The following is a 17,119-nucleotide window of genomic DNA, read 5'->3' as shown; positions in this document are numbered from 1 at the left end:
ACAGGGGACAACTTCAATTCCTTTGCACTTACTTAAACATGTTTATGTGTGAGTATGTGGTCTATTTTTGAGAATGACCCATGTGCAGCTGAGAAGAATGTGTATTCTGATTTTGTGGGGTGGAAGACTCTGTAAACATCTGTTAAGTTCATTTGTTCAAGAGTTCGATTGAGTTCTAGTATTTCATTACTTATTTTTAGTCTAGTTGATCTAACTATTTGTGACAGTGGGGTGTTGAGGTCCCCCACTACAATTGTATTAGTGCATATATGACTTTTCATGTCCTTTAGTATTTGTTTTATATAGTTGGGTGCTCTAGTGTTCAGTGCATAGATATTTATGATTGTCATCTCTTCCTCTTGGATTGTTCCCTTTACAAGGATGTAGTGTCCTTCTTCATCTCTCTTAATCAGTGTTGGTTTGAAATCTACTTGATCTGCAAAGAGGATAGCTACTCCTGCTTTTTTTTGGGTTCCTGTCACATGCAGTATTGTTTTCCACCCTTTAACTTTCAGTCTATGAGTTTCGTTTTGAATTAAGTGTGTTTCTTGTATGCAGCATATTGTTGGCTTTTGCTTCTTGACCCATTCTGCCAGTCTATTTCTTTTGATTGGTGAATTGAGACCATTAACGTTGATGGTTATAACTGAAACGTATTGACTTGTCATTGCCATGACTTTTTCTTTTTGTTGGGTTCTCCCCCTTTACATTTAATTTCTTGTCATGCCAGATGGGTTCATTCTGCTTTGCTTCCTGGGGTTGTGATCCTCAATGTCTGTTCCTAGGATATTGTGTAAAATTCTTTAGAGTGCTGCTTTGGTATTCACGAAGTTCCTAAGGTGCTCTTTGTCATGAAAGTATCTTCTTTCTCCATCCATTTTGAAAGATAGTTTTGCAGGGTACATCAATCTGGGTTGGAGGCTGTTTTCTTTTAGGGCTTGGAATATGTCACTCCAAGCTCTTCTTGCCTTGATGGTTTGTGTTGAGAAGTCTGCTGTGATTCTGATGGGCTTTCCTTTGTATGTGATTTGTTTCTTTTCTCTGACTGCTTGGAGAACTTTGTTCTTCTGTTGAGTTTCTGGAATCTTAACAATTATATGCCTATGTGTAGATTTTTTTTTGATCAAGGCTATTTGGAGTCCTATATGCCTCACTTATCTGTATGTCAAGTTCTTTTCCCCTGCTTGGGAAGTTTTCTGCCATTATTTCTGTGAAGAGATTTTTTTATGTCATCTGCACTCTCTCCTGTTTCTTCATTGAGCCCAATCAGTCTTATGTTATTCTTCTTTGCATCATCTGGCAGTTGCTGGATTGATTTCTCATGTTCCCTTATAATTTTGAAGCAATTTTTCTTTTCCTGGTCACTAATTGCAATCTTCTCTTCTATATCTGAAATTCTGTCCTCACATTGGCTCATTCTGCTGTGTAGACTTTCAATGGAGTTTTTCATGTCCTGGAAATCTATTTGCATCTGTTTTATGGATTCCATTTGTTTCCTATGTTGAGATTCCATCATGTTCCTGAGCTCCTCTCTAGATTTATTAATCATGTCTTGCACTAGGGCCACAATTTCTCCTGTTATCTGAGAAATTATTTCTGATTTCATTTTTTTCAGATCCCCTTTTGTTTCCAGTTCAGTGGGTCCAGGTGGTTGAGTATCAGAGTGTTCCATCTCATTTCCCTTTGGGGTTGCTGTAGGTGATCTGGATGTCTGGTTTTGAGTCTTATTTACATGTTTTCTCATTTCGACTGGGGCAGGGGGCTGTTAGCGCCTGCCCGGATTACCTCCTCTGAGCGGGGTGAGGTGGGACAGGGGCCGCAAGCAGCAGTAGGGATGGTGACCCAAAAGCCCTTTCCTGTGGGCTGGGAGCAGCCGGAGTGATGGTGGCTGGGAAACCCCTTCTTCTGGACCAGGAGCAGTGGGATGGTGGCTCAGAAGCCCCTTCCTCTGGGCCAGGAGCAGCGGGACAGAAGGTGGCCCAAAAGCCCTTTCCTCTGGGCTGGGAGCAGCGGGAGGGATAGTGACCGGGAAGCCCCTTCCTCTGGACCAGGAGCACTGGGATGACGGCTTAGAAGCCCCTACCTCTGGGCCAGGAACAGTGGGACTCAGTACCTTGGTCTGGTGGTCTGGTGTCCTCTGCATCTTTGTAGTGTAGAATCAGGTGGCTGCCTGTCTGCAGCGGGGTGATTCAGTGTCTATTGCGTGACTCAGGACCTTGGTAGGGCGTGGACAGACCTGCCTGTCTGCAGCGGGCTGATTCGGTGTGTAGAACTTCTTATTTATGACCCACCTTTGTCTGGTACTTGAGTTGAAGCATTAATGGACAATCAGTATCTGCCACAAAGAAACACCTTATTCAGAGGTATCTAATGGAATCCTGCAGTTCCCATCAACTGTATTCTATGCCCTCTATGCTCTCTACCTATCTATGATGCCCTAATTTAGTTATACTCTACCCTGGGAGTATGGCATGATACCTCTCCAGGAATCTTGATTTCTGCTAGCCTGGGTAATGTCTCATTTCTATACGATCCAACATAAATGCAAGTATGACTCTAATCCCACCTTCAGTTAGCATATGCATATGACTAAGTAAAATACTGTTGCTTCTTCCATTCTCAGTTTCAAGCTGATTGCTATCTCATGTTTTTCTTACATAAAAATTTGGCACTGCCAAGAAGAAATCCCCTGTATTTGTAGTGTATATGTAGAAAGAATATGTGTTGAGTCAAAAGAACATGGCCAAAACAACTGCACAGTGAAAGAAAAGTGATCAATTTGGACACGGAAATAAAACTCAACTATTGATGAGCTTTGGGTGATCGTGACTGATAAAATGATCTCACTCACTATTACATTATACCTGTGCAGGTAGAGCCACAAAAGTACTCCTAGGACAGCAGTAAATATCTTTGGCATAAAATTGAGTTTAGGAAGTTTGCAGGTTACCATTACTAAACATTCATTTAGATACTTCTTTGTTAATGCAGTGCCACTTAACATGATTTTTATTGGAAATGTAAGGATTATTTTGTTTTAAAAGAAATGAAGTAGAAACAAAAGGCAATCATGTTTATAAAAGTATTTAATATAAAAGGCTTTCATTGTTCTAACATTGCAACTTAACTAAACTTGATTATTAGACCAGTTGAATAGAGGCATATCACTCTGATTTAAAAAGGGATAAAAAGTTATTAAAACATAAAATTTATGCACCATCTAAGTATCTCTTTGTAGTTAAATGTAGTTAGTTTCTCTCCAAAGCATTCATGGAGAGTTAAAATGAAATAAAGTCTTAGGATTTCCAGAAGAAGCACATACAACTATGTATAGTACACAGTACTCGATAGTGTGATAAATTACTGTTACTGTTTTAGGTACTCATCATAACATGTTTTTCATCCTGTAGAGCATAAACCTACTTATATAAAAGAGTTTACTGTAAAACAGTGTGCTGCTATGCCAGTGGTAGCCTCATGTATCTCGTGTTTAACTGCATATTTGGATAATATCAAGGGGCCATCACAGATGATTGACGTATACCTTTTCAGTTTGCACTTAGGAGTTGGGACTCTGTGTGGTACTTTGCGATACACATGAATGAAATTGCCTAATAACATATTTCTCAGATTATATTTCCATCACCTGTCACATGACTGTATTGAAATTTAAATTAAAAAAATTTGGCCCATGTGGAGTCTACTAGTTAATTAGAATTTTTTCTCCAGACTATTATTTGTCCAATATTAGTTTTGAAAATCTTTCTAAAACAAATCACATCTTCTGAGGTCTTGTTAATGCTTGAGATGTTTTTTTAAAATTATATGGAAAAATGTTTAAGTACTTTTCAGTTTTGCTTTGGTTGAGTTCTATTATATTTGAATATCATTATAGTTTTTTCCCTTGCATTGTTTTTCTTTGAATAATTTTAATTTTTGTATATGTGTGTGTTTAGTGAATGATAATAAAGTTATACATAAAAAAAAAGAAATAAAGGCTTGGGAAAGTACCACCAAGTGGATGGAAAATATGAAATTAATTATCTTAAAGTTCAAAAAAATCTTTCTTATAAAGAATTGGAGATCTGTTGAACTTCAGAATTATTTACATTTCTTTAGAAATGTTCTTGCTGTCAGTGGAAGAACATCATGTGAAGAGGCATCTTTTGGTACATGAGTCATGTAATAGAGTTAGAAGAGGATCCAAGAGCTCACTTGGGCCTCTGTGTCCAGTCTGATGACCGCCTCAACAGCTTGAAATAGATGAGTTTTTCTATTTCATGAGAACTTTCTTTTTTTCTTTTCTTTTTCCCTCCTAAAACCAAGCAAACCACAAATAATAAAAAGTAAAGACCTATTTCTTTCCTTGATTCTTAGAATTTCTTTAGAGAAAATTTCCTTCCAACATTATATATTTGGGTCGGGGATTTAGCTCAGTGGCACTGCACCTGCTTCACAAGTGAAAGGTCCTGAGTTAGGTCCCTGGTACCAACAACAGCAACAACAACAAAAAAAACCCAAACATTATATATTTTAGATAGTTTTAGATATATCTTGTACCATTTCACATAATAGCAATACTAGAGAAAGGGTTGGGTCATTTACTAAAACTTTCCCAAAAGATATTAATTTATGTATATTAAAGAATGGGCCAACTTAAAAAAAGATTAGTCAGAATTGAAAGTATTGAAAAATGCCCATCAACTGAGGACTGGATAAAGATGTGCTTATTATTTTTTTTTTTAACAAAATGGAATACTATTCAGCCATAAAGAATGATAAACTAGAGACATAGCTAAATGAATGCACATACTCTTAAGTGAGATAAATAGGACACACATGTGTAAATACCAAATTGTTTCTCTGGTGTGAGAAACTTAAAGTGTAAATGAGGATCAAAGTATATAATAGATAATATGAAATAGGAAAAAAAAGGTTCAAAGGGGAAGGGGAACTAGGGAGGTGGGGTTGGGGAAAAGAAAGAAGGGAAAGAAAAATGAGAAAAGAAGGAAAAAATGGAAATAAAGCTTTTGTAAATAGGGAGGGATGCAGGGGTGGAAGGGAGGGAAAGAGAATGGGGAAAAAATAAGAACCAAGATATATCATGTACAGGTACAAATCTCCAGTGATGAATGTGATCATAATGTAAACCTAAAGTGTACCAATAAACTTAATGAATAAAAAAATAGCAATTAAAGCAAATTTCAAAAAAAGAAAATGAGAGAAGAAAATGTTAGCGATGCTCATTTCAGCACCACTTAAAGGAAAAGTAATCTTAGCTGCCAAAACTGAAGTACCCAGCTCACTTTGCGCACCTCATTCATTTTGAGATCAGTGTAGTCATTAAACATGAAATTCTATTGGCTTCTTGGATCTGATTTACTATTTACCAAGAAAACTTCTATTGTCATTTGAATTTCCATGAAGCTCTGCCTACAAATAGAAAATAAACACCACCTTGGCCAGCCCACAGACTGGGATCATATCTAGAACCTTAAGTAGGAAGAGCAGGCTCTGGAAATTCTTTTGGCACCAGATTCCTACGGCTCGTGCACGGAAGCAGGTGCTGCCAGTCCTACTCCTCAACTCTAATAGATGGGCCCCAGGCCCACACCTGTGCTGGGGCTGTGCGCATGGGTATCCGGGAACTAAACCCTCCACCATTCCACCTTTCCGGAAGTGGCCCCAGCGCCCCTGGGATGGGCGACCTCCCTGAGTAGGTGCTGATTCCTGTAGGTGACAAGCCGTGGCTCCAGCAAATCACTGACCCCACTTACGCAGCTCAGTCTTGGAAGCACTGAGTCCTCCCAGAGACTGAGATTTTCCATCCATGAAGCTACCAGACGGATCTGCAAAGGTAAGCATCCAGATTAACTGCTGGTATTGCAAGAGACCTAGTTTCTAGTTTTTTAAAAAATGTAAGACTTTTTACTTTGTAAATTTTAAACTTTTCAAATTTAAATGTTAGCACTTATTACATTTTAGTTTTTAGTTTAAATTTGTCTAATTATGAGCAAGGGAGCAGGCAGCATGTTGGGAGGTTGCTCGCCATTACTAAAGGTGGATTGGCTGTGAATGTCTATTTGGACCTGATACAATTCCCTGACAAACAGGTGCTGATTTGTCTCTATACTTGCCATCCCCCTCCCAAGACACATGCCTTCTCTTTGGCCATATGGTAACATTTTGGTGATTTTTTTAAACCTTTACTTATTTATTTTTATTTTTATCCTTCCAGAGTTAACTCTCTCCAGGGAATATTGGTAGTCTGTTAAATGGAAAGCAGGAGAATGACTATGGAGATAAACATGTTCAATTAAATTAAAAATGCTCCAACACATGTCTATTGCGAACCTGGTAGTACAGGCTGCTTCTTCCTAAAACAAATCTGGGACAAATTTATTTCTACTTAGGGCCAGGATATTATAATTATTTCTTTCCTGGTTACTATACTGAGGTGGATGTGTGGGGAGAGAGAATGCAAAGAGGAAAGAAAAAAGAAAACTTAAGGAGGCATGATATATTTATGTATCTGCACTAAGTAAAACTACAGCTATATCAGAGATGGCCAATGAATTAACACAATTAGCAAACGCCTTTGCAGCATCTGCTGATTATATGGTCTTAATACATTTTTAAATTCGTTGATGCAAAGAATTGACACTTTTTTCTAAGAAAGCACACTTGTAAGCAGGAGTAAATTCTACCAGTTCTTACGATATATATATATTTTTGGTAATAGCTTACACAAAAGCAAATTATTAGCAGAATATAATTTGCAGGATCTTGTTCACAGTGATCATGGTGACCTCCCTTCCTATAGGGGCTGTCAGAGGAGGTGGGGTAACATCTTAACTCTCCCAGTTTTCATACTAGTGAGCAAGGCCTCTGAGGGCTGATGGCATCAGGTCCAGGATCTTGGTCCTGTTTCCTCCTGTGGCCTGAGTTTGATTTGTAGGGTGGTGATAACCGATGCTTGCACTTCTGGGTCACATCCTGGGCAGCCAACATGGTGGCATGCAGGAGGGATTCATCTTGGTCGGCCTCCCCTTCATCCTACCAGCCAAGTGACGGATAGTTCTAGGGGTCTGATGGATCCCATGGCGGGACTCTCATTTCCACGGGGGAACAGCCCTCGTCTCATGGCTGGCTTAGAGCTCTGGTGGGACAGGATTAACTTTTCTGCATGCAGTTCAGCTTCTCTTCCTACCCCAAGCCTTGGCCTTTGGCCTTCTAATCCAGTGATGTTCTGAGCGCATGCTCCAGTAAGTACCAGAATGCATAGCTCCACCTCACTTGTGTAGATGGAGAACTTGACCTAAGACAAGGTTAGTTACACTTCATTTGCTAATATTTTAGTTAAATTTTTGTCTGCTTTTTAAAGCAGGATGGGTACTGCATGTTTTCTTAGTACCATATCAGGTTTTAGAATTAAAATTAATCTGGCTCCATGAAATTGAGGGGATCTTTTGCCTATGGCCTGGAAGTGTTTAAATAACATCAGAATCATCTGTTCTTTAAAGATTAAACCCACGTGGTTTTCGTGCCCTTTTCCATGATAGATTCTTACCAGCCCGACATCTTCTACAGTGATTGGCAATTTAAGCAATTTATATTTGGTTGGGAGATTATGTTCCTCCTTTTTTTTTTTTTTTCAAATTTGTAGATCATTACTAAATCTGTGGTTTTGTCTCGTTTTGAATCATGCATATTTTTGAAGGTCCCTCTCCTGTGTATTTGCCATGTGGATTCTCTTTTTAATTAGGTTCATGCCGAGTTTATCTGCTTTACTGGTCCCCAAAAAATAAAAATAGCGATTGGATTTATCTTTTCTGCTTCATCTTGGCTTGTTTTTGTTTTCTACTTCATTGATTTCAGCTTTTACTACAATTAATCCTTTTTAGAATCCTTTTTAGTTTCTTTTGTTTTCTTTCTTTTTTTTTTCTTTTTTTTATTTCCTAACTTCTGGTGATGAGTCCTAAGTTTACTTCTTTTTAATAAAAAGGACATTTAAGGCAGTTAGTTCTCCTTGAGTGTGTTCTTGCTGTTTGACTTGGTTGCTTTATTTTGTAATTTTACTTTTTACTCTTTTTGATTCATAAATTCATTTTCCAAATGTTAAAATTTTTATAATTTCCCTCCCCCTATAGTCTGAATAAGAAAGATAACCTGCCAAAAATCTTTTCTTTTCTGCAAAATCACTTTTCTTTTTAACCAAGTGCATAATTTATTTTGTGCTTCCTGAGTCCATGAGAGAAAAATGTACATTGTCTACGAAAAGGAATTTAAGTTTTATATATATGTATGTTATATATGTATTAAATGAAATTTACTAATTGCCCACTAAATATATTCAACTCTGGAAGAAATGTCTTTCTGGTTGTATTTTTATCCAAGTCTCCTGCATTTCTAATAGTGTTTGCTTTATACTTTTTGCCACCATATTAAGTGAGGCTGATATCCACTGAAGTTTGGGGACTGATTCCAGAGAAGTTTCTCATCACTTGTTCTTAGAATTCTCCTTATTGGAAGCCACGTCACCCTAACTTTGGAAGTTCCTTTCTCTTTTCTCCTGAATTTGTATTTGCTCCATCTCTTCCTGCTTGGTGCTTGAGTGAATCCTCAAAATCTTATTCTCTTTGGCTGGTTAACAACTTACTGTTTTTCTCTTTACCAACCATGCTCAGGATACTTTGATTCTTCTCATTTTGTCTTCTGCTGAGGTGATTTTTTTTTTCTTTTTTTTTCTGTACATCAAGATGCAATAGCCACAGTCATATGTTTGTAATACATGAAGTTTACGTTCCTCTTAGGGAGTAGGTACATGTGCTTTTTTATTCCTCTCCCCCTCCTGGCCCATTTCCCTCCATCTATAGATCCTCTTTCTCAATTTTCATTATTAATATCATTATGATTTTGGTTCATGTTTATGACACATAATGTTTACATTCATTGTGGATAATTGGTACATGTGTATGTATTACACATCTTGAATCTTTTTACATCCCCTCCCCTTCCCTCCTTACCCTCACCCTTGCTATCCTGGACCCCTTCTGTTTGCAAAAGATCTATCTCCCTGTTTCTTTTTATCAATGTTTTATTTTGATCTTTATTTGTACTTTGCATTACTCAAATGAGAGAAACCATATGGTATTTAAGCTCGTGTGTCTGATTTATTTTACTTAACACTGTTTTCCAGGTATATCCATTTTCCTACAAGTGCCTGGAATTTATCCTTCTTTATAGCTGAGTAGTATTCCATCATGTATAAATACCACATTTTATTTATCCATCCATCTGTTGATGGACATATACATTGCTTCCAGGATTTAGCTATTATGAATTGTGCTGCTATAAACATAGGTATGCATGTATAGCTATAACATGATGTCTTTAGCTCTTTTGGGAAGATACCTACATGGGGAATAGCTGGGTCAAATGGTATTTCTACTTTTAGTTCTTTGAGAAATCTCCATACTGATTTCTACAATAGTTGTACTTCATTTACATTCCACCCAACAATCCAGAAACATTCTGTTTTCATCACTGCCACACCAGCTTTTGTTATTTGATTTCTTGATGATGGCCATTCTTTCTGGTGTAAAATGAAATCTTAGTGTTTTAATTTGCATTTCTCCAATGGCCAGAGATGTTGAACATTGTTTCGTATTTGTTGGTCATTTGTACTTCTTCTGAGAAGTGTATATTCATTTCACTTGGCCATTTTTTTGATTGGGCCTTTTTTTTGGGGTGGTCTAATTTTTTTTTTTGGTACTGGGGGTTAAACTCAGGACCTTGCGCTAGTGAGGCAGGTGTGGGCACCATTGAGCTAACTCCCCAGCCGTGGGTGGTCTAAGTTGTTGAGTTTCACATATATATTTTGCCAGCTATATATATATATATATATATATATTTTATATATTATATAATATATAAATACAATAATATAGTGTAGCATATATTATATAATATATAATATATTAATATATATTGCCAGCTATTCCTCAGAGAACTAATATCTGGACTATAATATCTAGAATATATAATATCTAGAATATAGATATATAATACATGTAGAGAGATATAGATATATAATATCTAGAATATATATATATATATCTGAGGAGTAGCTGGCAAAATAGTTTTTGCATTTTGTAGATTGTTTCTTCATTCCATTGATGTTTCGTTTGCTCTGCAGAAGCTTTTTGATATAATCCCATTTGTTGATTCTTGCTGTTATTTGTTGTGTAATTGGAGTTCTGTTCAGAAAGTCTTTGCCTACACTTATAAGTTCAGGAGTTTTACATATTTTATGTTCCAGTAGGGTATTTCTGTTTTAATGTTTATATCTTTGATCCATTTTGATTTTTGTTTAGTACACAGTGAGAGAGATGGGTCCAGCTTCAATCTTCTGCATATAGCTAGCTTTTTTAGCAAATGGTGCTGGGAAAATTGGCTACCTTTCCTCCAATCTATGTTTTCGGCCCCTAGATTAAAGATCAAATAGCTGAATGCATCTTCATCCTCTGTCCTGTTCCATTGATCTACCTGTCTGTCATGGTGGTCCCATGCCATTTTTATCACTGTTGCTTTGTAGTCTAACTTGAAGTCAGGTATTTCATGCCTCCTGCTTTGCCCTTGTGGCCAAAATTGCTTCTGCTCTTCTGGATCTCTTCTTGTTACATATGAATTTTAAATTGTTTTCTCTAGTTCTGTGAGGAGTGCTGCTGGTAATTTGAGATTGTGCTGAATCTATATATCATTTTTGGAAGTATGGCCATTTTGATTCGTCTATCCAGGAGCAGGGGAAATCTTTCCATTTTCTGATGTCTTCAGTCTACTTTGTAAGGCCTTTCACTTCCTAGGTTAGGTTAATTCCTAGGTATTTAATTTTTCTTGATGCTGTTATGAATGGTATTATTTTATTTCTTTCTCTGAGTTCATTATTGGTGAATGCTATTGATATTTGTGTGTTGATTTTGTATTCTGCTGCATTGCTGAATTTGGTTATTCTAAGAGTCTTTTGGTGGAGTGTTTGGGGTCTTCTATGCAGAGTATCATGTCATCTGCAAATAATGATGATTTGACTCCTTTCCTATATGTATCCCTTTTATTTCTTTCCTTTGCCTGATTGTCCTGGCTAATGTTTCAAATATTATGTTGAACAGAAATGGTGATTGTGGGCATCCTTACACTGTTCCTGATTTTGGAGGGAAAACTTTCAGTTTTTTTCCCATTTACTATGATATTGGCCATTGCTTTGTCATAAACTGCTTTTGTCAGATTCAGGTAAGGTCCTTCTATTCTTCTTGGTTTTTATCATGAATGGGTGTTAGATTTTGCCAGAGGCTTTTTCTGCATCTATTGATATGATCATGTGGATTTTGTCCTTGCTTCTCTTTATGTGGTATATTATATGTATTAACTTGTATATGTTGAACCATCCTTGCTACCCTAGGATAGAATGGTCATGACGCTTGATCCTCTGGATGATTTGTTGCATCCTATTTGCCAATAACTCATAGAGGAACTTTACATCTGTGTTCATTAAGGAGATTGGCCTGTACTTTTCTTTTGGGTCTTTGTCTGGCTTTGGGTTCAGAGTTATTCTGGCTTCCAGATGTGGGTTTGGAAACACTCTTTCCCTTTCAGTTTCATTGAAGAGTATTGTTAATCTCATATCCTTAAAGGTTTTGTAGAATTCAGCAGTGAATCCATCAGATCATGGGCTCTTTTTTAGTTGGTAGGTTTTTTATTGCTGCTTCAATTTCATTGCTTATTGTTGGACTGTTCAAGATTTTTATATCGTGTTCTCAGCACTCAGGACAGATTGCTGCAAGTTCGAGGCTAGGCTGGGCTACACAGTGAGTTCAAGGCCAGCCTGGACTACATAGCAAAACCCTGTCTCAAAAAAAACAAAAAAATATTTTTTACCTAAGTATGTATCCCTGTAATATGATTCTTTTGGGAAGATACTGAGAAGGGGGATACGTGGGTCAAATGGAATTTCTATTTTTAATTTTTGGGAAATCTCCACAGTCATTTCAATTGTGGTTGTACTAATCTACATTCTCATCAACACTGTAGAAGAGTGGGGTTTTTTTGGTACTGGGATTCGAACTCAGAACCTTGTGCTTGCAAGGCAGCTGGCGGCACCACTGAGCTAAATCCCCAGACCTGTAGAAGAGTTTCTTTCTCCCAACATCCTTGACAGCATTTGTCACAACACATTTTGTAATAGCTAGATCTTAGAAGCAGAATATATGTCCATCAACAAATAAATGGATAAAGAAAATGTGGTATTTATATACAATAGAGTACTACTCTGCCATAAAGAAAGATAGACTTGAGACATTCATAGGCAAGTGGATGCAATTTGAGACTATGTTAAGGAAATAAGTCAGACACAAGCTTAAATATCACATGGTTTCTCTTATGGGAAACTCAAAATATCTATGTGTATCTATATATATCTATCACATATATATATCTATCACACATATCTATATGTGTATCTATATATATCACATACATATCATATATATGTATCACATATATATGTGTATCTATGTTTTAGTCAGGGTTTGCAAGGGAATAGATTTAACACAGGACACACGATTTATAGGATTATTTTATAATATTCACCCAAAAAGTTGAATGCAGAGGAGTGCAAGATCTGTCCACACACTAGAGACCCAAAGAATCCAGCTGAGGGCCTGGATCCCATGGCAGTGTCCCACACAAGACCAGCTAAAGGCCGAGAGCCCACGGCAATGTCTCTTGCAAGTCTGTACTGAGGATCTGCACCAGGAAGGCCAGGGGCCAGTGGTGGAAGCTAGAAAGTCTGCACTGGCAGAGTGAAGGACTTGTGCAATCAGGCTGAGGGATCTGCACTGGAGCCAGGAAGTGATGCTCAAGGCGAAGACCAAAGCTCCCCTGATAAGAACAGCAGCCATTTCCAGCAACAGAGAGGACCCAAGTCCTCTGATAATGAGAACAGCTGCATTCATATCAGTAAAACTATCTGCAGCAAGCTTCTCCAGGAAAATCAACAGCATATGATCTTACCCTCTAGTCCTTCTTTTATGCTATTGGCAACAATCCTCAGGTGGGTCTTCCACACCCAGAATCACACTGACTCAGTTCAGCTGGGTGTTTCAAATTAATCTGCCACAATCTACCCCCCCCATCATCTCTATCTCTATTGATCTATCTTTCTATCTGGAAAAATAGTAGAGAAATAGGAAGCAGGTAGAAGTTCATATAATTCCCCAAATTATCTATTCTGTTTAAAAATATTTCAATATATATGTTAATTTGTTTCATTTATACTAGATTCTTTTAGTTCATTGAAAAAGTTGTGCTATTATCTGTATTTTTGTAATAGAATCTTTTTTGTCTGACTTGTGCTCAGTGTAACATTTTGGCCATTCTTTTAATATTACGGTATACAGTGTATTATTATTGTTCTTTATTTTGTTAAGGAATTTTATTTTTTTCTTAGAGGTAATGCTTTTTCATATTTTATTAAAATGTATTTGTATTACATTAAAATACAAATACAAAACAATTTTATGTCATCTTGGTTTAGTTTTGGTAAATTATGATTCTAGGACTATTTCTTCAAGATTTTCTAATGTGTTGGAATACAATTTTTCATAGTAGTTACTACCTTCTGGATTTTGATGGTGTTCATTGTGATTTTATCTTTATCATTTCTAATTTTAGAAGAGTTTTTTCCTCTTTTGGTATATTTGGCTAAAGGTTTATCTAATGGGCTTTTATTTTTACAATGAACTAACTCTTTGATTCATTGATTCTTAGTGGGATTTTTGGTCTCATTTTCATTTATTTCCACCATGATCTATTTGGCTTCCCTCCTTAAATTTGGGTTGGGCTTGAATTACTGTTTTTCAGATATCTTGAGTTTTATCATTAGGTTCTTTATTTGAGCTTGCTCTGTTTTTCTCATGTGAGCCTTGATTGCAATAAGTGTTCCTCTTGAGACTGCTTTCATTGTGTCCCATAGGTTCTGGTGTGTTGTATTGACATTGTCCTTTGAGTCCAGAAATTGTTTAATATCTTCCTTGCTTTCTGTTCTGACCCATTAGAGGTTTAGTAGTATGTTATTCAGTTTCCAGGTGTTTCTATATTTTCTGTGGTACATCCTGTGATTTCTTGTTTCATTGCACAGTTGTCTGATAGTAAACATACGGTGATTTCAATTCTTTTATATTTACTTAAGCAGGCTTTGTGACTAGTATGTGGTCTATTTTGAAGAAAATTTTATATGCTGCTGAGAAGAATATGTACTCTTGTTGTAGGGTAGAACACTATAGATATCTATTAAGTCCATTTTTCAGGGGTGTGATTCAGTTCTAATGTTTCTTTATTAATTTTTTTGTTTAGTTGACCTGTCTCTTTACAAAAGTGGAGTATTGAGGTCACCCACTATGACTGTGTTAGTGCTAATTTGATCTTTTATGTCCAGCAGTATTTGTTTTATGAAGACAGATGCTCCAGTATTTGGTACATATATATTTACAAGTATTATTTCTTCCTGTTGGCTTATTCTCTTAACTGGTATGTAGTAGTTGTCTTTGTCTCTTCTGATCCATTTCAGCTTGAAGTTTGAAAGTAAAATTGCTACCCCTGCTTGTTTTCAGGGTGCTAGTACATTGTTATGGCTTATATCTAGATGTCCTCCCAAAGCCTCATGTGCTCATGGGTGGGTCTTTTGGGAAGTGACTGTATCATGGGTATGTGATGCTCATTACTGGATGAGTCCACTGATGGGTTTATAGCTAGATGTGATGTTGGGAGATGAAACCTGTGGGAAGAGGTGGATCACTATGTGTGTGGCCTGAAGGATCTCTTTCCCTCCTCCTCTCTTGATCCCTCTCTGCTTTGTGCCTGACTTGCCATAAACTGTTTCTCCACTGTCATATCCCTTTGCCATGCCACTCTGCCTTGGAACCAGCCAACTATGAACTGAACCCTCTACAAACTGAGCCAAAATCAACCTTTCCTCCTTTGACTTTTCGATATTGGAAATTTTGTCCCAGTAATGACAAAGACATTGCATGAAATATTGTTTTCCACTCTGATTTTTAGTCGAAGGATATCTTTTTGGATTAGATAAGTTTCTTTTTTTTTTTTTTGGTACTTGGGATCAAACTCAGGACCTTGCACTCGCAAGGCAGGTGGCAGAACCACTGAGCTAAATCCCTGGCCCTTAAGTTTCTTGAATGCAACAGACTGTTGAATTCTGTTTTTTAATCCAGTCTGACAATCTGTGTCTTTCAATTGGAGAATTGAGGTTATTAACATTGAGAGTGATTACTGAAAGTTGTTGATTTATTCTTATCATTGTGCTCTCCTTTGTTTTTCTTTCTTTACTTTTTTGGTCTATTTGCCTTGCTTGATATATTCCTTCCATCTAGAGTTGTGACTTTTTTGGCTTTATTGTTTCTGTCTAGGATATTCTTTTTTTTCTTTTTCTTTTTCATTTTCTTTTTTTTGGTCTGGTCTTATGTCTTTTTTTATAGCAAAACATTTATTGGTACATTTTAGGCATACATAATGATAACACTCATCATGGGGGATTTGCATCTGTACATGATACATCCCACTTCTTTTTTCCCATTTCTGGTGTGCTGGTTTGGTGTTCATGAATCTCTTGAGTTGTTTTTCATAGAATATCCTTATTTCTCCATCTATCTATTTATTTATTTTTTGGTAGCGGGGATCGAGCTCAGGACCTTGCACTTGTGAGGCAGATGGCGGAAACACTGAGCTAAATCCCTGGCCCTCTTCATCTATTTTGAAAGAAAGATTTCCTGGATATGTTAATCTGGCTTGAAAGTTTGCTTTTAGGGCTTGAACCACTTTTCTCCAGACTCTCCTGGACTTTGATGTCTGTGTTGAGAAGTCTGTTGTAATTCTAATGAGTTTACTTTTGTATGTGATTTTTTTGCTTTTCTTTGACAGCTTTTAAAATTGTTTTTTATTGTTGTTAGACATTTGGCATTTTGATTATAATACGTGGTGAAGAGTTTCTTTCTTAATCATAGTTGGTCAGTATTCTCTAAGCTATGCATATCTATGTTAAACTCTTTCCTCATACTTAGGAAGTTTTCTATTGTGATTTCTGTAAACAAATATTTTATTCCATGTGTTCTGTCTTCTAGATTCTAACTCTAATTAGCTTTAGGTTGGTCTTGTTAGTGTTGTGTAGTAGGTGTTAGATGAGTTTTTCTTCCTATTTTTAAGGCTTCTCTGAGTAATTCATTGTAGTTTATCATTTTGTCCTTTATTTCAGAAATGCAGTGTTCACATTCATTTCTGGAATTTATGAATTCTATACATATTTTTATATCTGGTATTTCTGTCTGAAACCTTTTTGTATACTCTTTTTTTGGTTTTGAACCATCTTGGTCAGCCCTTGCAATTTTTTTTTTCCCCATATCCACATTGGTCATTTTGTATGACAATTCCATAAACTTTTGGGTCATGCCCTCTTTGAACTTGCCAAGTTTCTTTAACTCTTCTTTAGTTAATTTATATAACTGTCCTACCTGATGTTTGCTTTCCTCCCCACTGTGTCCCCTGGATTTGTCTTGAGTGAGTTGGAAGACTTTGGAGGCCCTTTGTTGCCTTGTTTTCCCATATCCCTCTGCGTGTGTGTTTGTGTAATTTTTTCCCTTGGAGATAAGGATTGAGGTCATATAGAATGAGTAGAGATCATAGTTGGTTTGAAGAATTTTTTAGTTAGACTCTGCCTTCCAGTGATACAGTCCTGGCTTTATTTGTTCAGAGATATTATTATAGGGCCAGACAATTTGGAACTATAGAGATGCACCACACTTTGAATTAAATTGAGTCCTTTATTATTGTCATAAGCCGGCAATTGAAAATGGCTCATGCCAGAAAAGTTCTTGACAAAGGAAAGGCAGTTTGCAGGGTCCTTTTTTATAGAAATAAACTTTATTTTTAATTTTCAGAAGTATAAAAGTTGTAACACTTTGTATAAATTGTTAACAATTTAGTTGATACCTAGTTAATCTCACACAGCATTATTTTTTCCTTTTCTTGAAAACTTATACTTGCATCCTTTAAA

At 36.7% G+C, this 17,119-nt stretch overlaps 1 long non-coding RNA gene across 2 annotated transcripts in view; it reads left to right on the top strand.

The window, feature by feature from the left end:
- Nucleotides 1-5,602: 5,602 nt before the first annotated feature.
- Nucleotides 5,603-17,119, top strand: part of LOC147828926 (uncharacterized) — a 214,815-nt gene continuing 203,298 nt past the window's right edge. For both annotated transcript variants that reach the window (XR_015449934.1, XR_015449935.1), the window contains exon 1: nt 5,603-5,857. This is a non-coding gene — a long non-coding RNA (uncharacterized LOC147828926). The remainder of the gene's footprint in view (nt 5,858-17,119) is intronic.

The sequence above is a fragment of the Heterocephalus glaber genome, unplaced genomic scaffold (genome assembly GCF_053883595.1).
Source record: "Heterocephalus glaber isolate CG9 unplaced genomic scaffold, H.glaber_assembly_v1.0 deba00000818, whole genome shotgun sequence".
In the NCBI taxonomy this organism is placed as follows: domain Eukaryota; kingdom Metazoa; phylum Chordata; class Mammalia; order Rodentia; family Bathyergidae; genus Heterocephalus; species Heterocephalus glaber.
Note: the sequence above shows the minus strand (reverse complement) of the source record. Positions and strands in the feature narration are given on the sequence as shown.